Source organism: Solanum verrucosum, unplaced genomic scaffold (assembly GCF_900185275.1).
Source record: "Solanum verrucosum unplaced genomic scaffold, falcon-dt-bn FXZP01000154.1, whole genome shotgun sequence".
NCBI lineage: Eukaryota > Viridiplantae > Streptophyta > Magnoliopsida > Solanales > Solanaceae > Solanum > Solanum verrucosum.
The window spans coordinates 2,932,844-2,938,659 of NW_026020217.1; the positions used below are offsets into that span (position 1 = coordinate 2,932,844).

Below are 5,816 nucleotides of genomic sequence, written 5' to 3' on the forward strand. Positions count from 1 at the left end.
TTTCTAAATGAATTGGCAAAACAAGTATTATTTACCATGTGCTAAAAGAGAAGGGAAGAAAAGTATGTGTATGATATTAATTAACTGGGCCCAAGAGTAATAGCCATGGAATTATTAGCTCTTCCTTTTTTCTTCTGTTTTACATCTTGTTTTACATTGAAATCAAAGAAAAACAGAAGAAACAACTACGGTTGCTTTTCTTTATTACACTAGCCAGTGAAGAATTAATTAATTAGATATGGAATTCTTAGCTATTTTGATGGGGAAAGTCACATCTTGCATGATCCAGCCAGTTGCGGGAGGGATTGGGTATTTCTACTACTACGAGAGAAACATCACATCTATGCAAAATGAATCTGAGAAGATGAAGAATATCAGAAGTGAGGTGTAGTGAAGATCAGAAGATGCCCAGAGAAACATACAAGATGTTTCACCCAATGGCAAGGCTTGGTTAACATGTGTTGATACCACTACTGCAGATGTGGAACGTGTAATGGGAGGTAGAGCTGAGGTTGAAAGGGGTTGCTTCTTTGGTTGGTGTCCGAACATGAAGTCATGTTACTCGTTGAGCAGGAGAGCTAAGAAAATTACACTAAAACTTATTGAATTTCAAAATGAAGGCAACAAGCCTGATGTTTTCTCCTTTGATCATCCATTCCAAAGTGAGGCAATATATAGTAACAATGGTGAGCAGTTTGACTCCAGAAAATTTCAAGAGGATGAGGTCATGGCAGCTTTGAAAGATGATGGAGTCACTATTATTGGGACATGTGGTATGGGTGGTGTTGGTAAGACAACAATGACTGATAAAATCAGACAGAACGTGAAACAAGAACAATTGTTCAAAGATGTTGTCATGGTAACTGTCAATCAACAACAAGACTTCAAAAGAATTCAGGGTGAGATCGCAAGAGGAGTCGGGCTAAAATTAGAAGGGGATGATTGTCGGGCTAAAATTAGAAGGGGATGATTTGTGGAGCCGTGGAGATCGGCTGCGTACAAGGTTAGTGGATCAGAATAGCCGCATCCTTATAATCTTGGATGATGTTTGGAAGGCTTTTGAACTAGAGAAACTTGGAATTCCCAGAGGTAGCCGCCACAAACATCAGTGCAAAGTGACATTCACAACGCGTTTCCAATTTGTTTATGTAGCAATGGGAGCTCAGAAGATCATGGAAGTTGGAACCTTATCTGAAGAGGATGCATGGATCCTTCTCTTCGTGACATAGCAAAAGATGTTGCCAAAGAATGCAAGGGGCTGCTGCTTGCAATTATTACAGTTGCAGAAGCACTAAAAAAATTTAAAACCAAGCCTTCGTAGGACTCTTCCCTTGAACAACTACGTAGTGCGGAAACAATAAATATCCCTGAAGTGCCCACAGAGGTGTATAAACCTCTCAGGATAAACTACGATTTCTTGGGAAGTAGTGAAGCCAAATACCTCTTTTTGATATGTTCCTTGTTCGAGGAAGATAGTGATATTTGTCTTGAAGAATTACTTAGATATAGAATGGGGCTTCGCATCTGTTCGCAAATTCAAAATATAAAAGGAGCTAGAAAGACAGTGTATTATCTGTTAGAAACATTGAAAAACTGTTTCTTGTTATCCCAAGGTTCAGACAAAACTTATGTCAAAATGCATGATGTGGTCCGTGACGTGGCTATATATATTGCATCTGAGGGAAATAATATATTTATGGTAAGTCATGATGTGAACTCAGAAGAGTTCCTAAGAAAAGACTCTTACGAGCAATACAGTCACATGTCAATTGTAGCAAATAAATTTGACGAGCATCCTAGCCCAATATTTTGCCCAAAACAGAAGCTTCTAATGTTGAAAACCTGTTTAAAAGACCCAATCGAATAACAAGACGATTTTTTTGATGGAATGAGTAAACTCAATGTCTTAAGCATGAAGGGAGACATATATAAGGAGTCCATTGGGACTTTTCCAGCATCCATTCGGAAGTTATCAAGTCTGAGGACGTTGTGTCTAACTAATTTAAGGTTGAATGACATATCCATTATTGGGGAACTTGTCACTTTAGAAATTCTCAATATCAGAGATTCTTTGTTAGAGGAGCTGCCAGTGGAGATAGGGAAATTAACCAATCTAATTATGTTTGAGTTTCGGAATGAGCAAGGAGAACTTAAAAGGATTTCAGCTGGGGTTTTATCAAGACTAGTTCAATTGGAGGAACTACATATGCTGGGAGTAGAACATTTTAGTTATTCCACCTTGACGGAACTGGAATCCTTATCGAGATTGACTGCAATGACATTAAGTGATTGTTCCGGAGATGTGATCTATAGTAACTTGGCCCTTTCCTCCAAGTTGGCACGGTATGCTCTTACAGTGGGTAGAGCTTGCAAAGCAACTTCAATCACCAATAATTACAACAGGATTATAGTTCTCGAGGTCACCGAGACTTGCCCATTAGGTGATTGGATCCGCCACCTGCTGAGGAAGAGCTAACTTGTTCATTGAACTGGAGAGGGATCCAAGAACGTGTTGGCCGAGTTGCAGCTGGATGAATTTCAGAATGTTAAAGATCTTTACCTGGAAGATTGTAATACATTGACACATATCCACTGTCAGAATAATATTCCATTCCCTAAACTCAAAAAACTGGAGGTAAGCCGTTGTCATGGTCTACCGTATGTTTTTTGTGTGTCCTTGGCTGGAGGGAGTTAGACAGTATCATGTCCTGTTGATAAGGAAGAGGAGGAGGAGGAGGAGGAGGAGATCTCTCGGAGGACACATGATGTTATCAAGTTCTCCAATTTATATGAGTTGGACCTTCAATATCCGGAATGTCTCACTCACTTTTGAAATAACACTGTTGAGGGCATTGAGTTCCCTCGATTACCAAAAATACTCTTCCACTACTTACTTAAGTTCCAAAATTTCTGGCCTACCGCCAACAACTCCATCACTTACTCAAATCCTCTTTTCATGAAAATATCTGCTTCTACATCAGTGTTTATGAATTAAAATTTTATCTTTTACTTGAGCATTAGAGATATTTAATTACAAAAAGTCTATTTTTTTATTATATACGATTTTTTTTACATAGGTACTTTATCTCAAATTCGAAGAATTTAATTCATCTTGAAATATCAATATGAATATAAATTGAAACTTTTTATCATCTTTTTGATGAAAAGGTGTGTTTCTAATGTTCTAAAGGATCATTAAAAAGAATATTGTTTTCAACTTTTTATCATAAGTGCTCTATGCTCTCGCCAACTTCCAATTACCTACTTCAACAAACTTGTAAAATTGAGAGTATTTGAATGTAAGAAATTGAGAAACTTGATGTCTCCATCTGTGGCTAAAGGTGTCCTTAATCTCCGAATACTAAAGATAGGATATTGTGAGTCAATGGAAGAAGTGATCACGGAAGAGGAACAACATGGAGAAGAAGTCATGCCCTTATTTCCCCTGTTAGAAAAGCTGGAGCTTTGCAGGCTGCCTAGGTTGGGGCATTTCTTTTTGACGAAGCATGCTCTTAAATTTCTATTTCTCAAAGCTGTTGAGATCTCAAACTGCCCTGAAATGGAGACATTTGTCCAACAAGGATATGTGAGTATACCAAGTCTCGAAAGTGTGAAAAATGATGATGAGGTGAAAAGAGTTGATCTCAACAAAGCGATGTTCAATTCTAAGGTTTGTCTTGTGCCACTAGTTGTACAACTAATTACTATATATATATTTGTGGCATGCATTAATACACCCCTGGCTACTGCTATCTTTCCGTTTTAACTAACAAATAATAATACTAATCAACAGATAGTTATTTGGCACATGATACCTATGTTGATGGGGGTAACAAATATAGGCAAAACTAAAATATTGTAACTCAAAGGTTCACGTAAACCCAATTGATTTTGCCCAGAGACTTTAATTTACATTAGTAATATCTAGAGATTCCTTGATTATGAACATGATTGTTATTGGATTTTAAACTGAGGTCATAAGAGCTATCTATAAATTTAATACTGTGAAACTGCATCTCATTCAAAATTCTTTATTTTTTACGCTTCAATAGGAATAATAAGATAAGGCATAGCCCATTTACTTGTACTTTTTCTTTTGATTTTTGCTTTTATATTATTTCAAAACAAATTACCCTAAAAATACTTGTTTCATTATATTTAGCACGTAATATGTGGATTTATTTTCTCATGTCATCTAATATTCTATGTCATTTTAAAAGATTTAAAAGAATGTTGTTTCGGAGATGATTTTTAAAATACTTCTTTTATTTGAGTAATTTGGCTTAGATGATTTCTAAAAATAATGGTCTTTTTATGGTAAGTATCCAAAAAATGAATAGTTAAAACTATAATCATTTATTTATAATACTTTTAATCAAACTATCAATTTATTCAATTTGTCTTCGTCATATTTAAATTAAACAACTTATCACCTAGTGTTTAAACAATTTTGGCTTCTCAACTTAACACCTAATGTTTTCTTCCTGGTGTGAACTGGGTTATGATTCAGCGCAATAGCTCCTACTGTAACTGACTAACTACAACAAAATACAATTAAGTTTGATACTTCATCCCTTCAACATTCGCAGATTTCTTGTCCCAACCTGGAAAAACTAAATATCAATGGGGCTAACAGCATAACTGCTCTATGCTCTGACCAACTTCCAAATGCCTACTTTAGCAAACTTGAAGTATTGTACATATGGAATTGTGGAAAATTGAGAAACTTGATGTCTCCATCAGTGGCCAGAGGTGTTCTGAATCTCCGAATACTAGCTATAAGAGACTGTCTGTCAATGGAGGAAGTGATCACAAAAGAGGAACAACAAGGAGAAAGAATCTTGACCTTATTTCCCCTGTTGGAAAAGCTGGAGCTTTACAGGGCGCCTAAGCTGGCACATTTCTTTCTGACGGAGTGTGCTCTTGAAATTCCATGTCTTGAGGAAGTGCGGATTCATGATTGCCCTGAAATGAAGACGTTTATCAAACAAGAAACATCTGTGAGTACACCGTGTCTCAAAAGTGTAAACAATGATTATAGGGTGAAAGTGGGTGGTCTGAATATATGGACACAACAGAGATTCAATTCTAAGGTTTGTCTTGTGCCTCTTTCTCTATAAGTAATTAACTCTAGTTCTCTCTTTCCATCTTAACTTAATAGTAATTGTAATATTCATATAGTTATTTGTATTTGTACTTACTAAGCTAGTCATCTTTCTTTTTTTCCATTCTCTGCTTCTTGCAAGAACCCCTATATCCTAAATAAAGTGATACAAAAGATGTTCAATTCAAAGGTTTGTCTTGTGCCGCTTAATAACTACTATATTTGTCTCATGCGCTAATAAACCTCTGCTCTTCCCGTTTTAACTAATTGCTATTAATTGGTAAATAATATTCTTATAGTTATTTTTGTTTGTCACTTGAAAAAAACACTCTTTTACCGGCCCTAATATTTCAAATTAGAAATCTAAAGCATCAGCTACTCCTCATTTACTTTCAAGTAAATATTGTACTTACTAACAGGGGCGGATCTATTAAGACTTGTGGGGTGCCACTCCACCCACGAGCTTCCACAGAAACTCTATTTATATATAGGTATTTATACACACTATATGTATAAATAATAAATGTGCCACCCAGTAAACAAAAGTGTTCTCTGGTGCCAGTGGTAGGCGATCATATTTTTGGGTCTAAGTTCGCGGGATCGAACCCCACTAGCAGCTTTTTGTTTTAATTTTTTTTCAACTACAGGCAACTTTTTTTTTCTTTTTTTTTAACTGTAGGGGGCATTTCTCTTTTAACTACAAGGCACAGTT

At 36.2% G+C, this 5,816-nt stretch overlaps 1 pseudogene; it reads left to right on the plus strand.

Moving 5' to 3' along the window:
* The first annotated feature begins 280 nt into the window (after window positions 1-280).
* On the plus strand, window positions 281-5,120 carry LOC125830729 (probable disease resistance protein At4g27220; annotated as a pseudogene).
* Window positions 5,121-5,816: the final 696 nt, after the last annotated feature.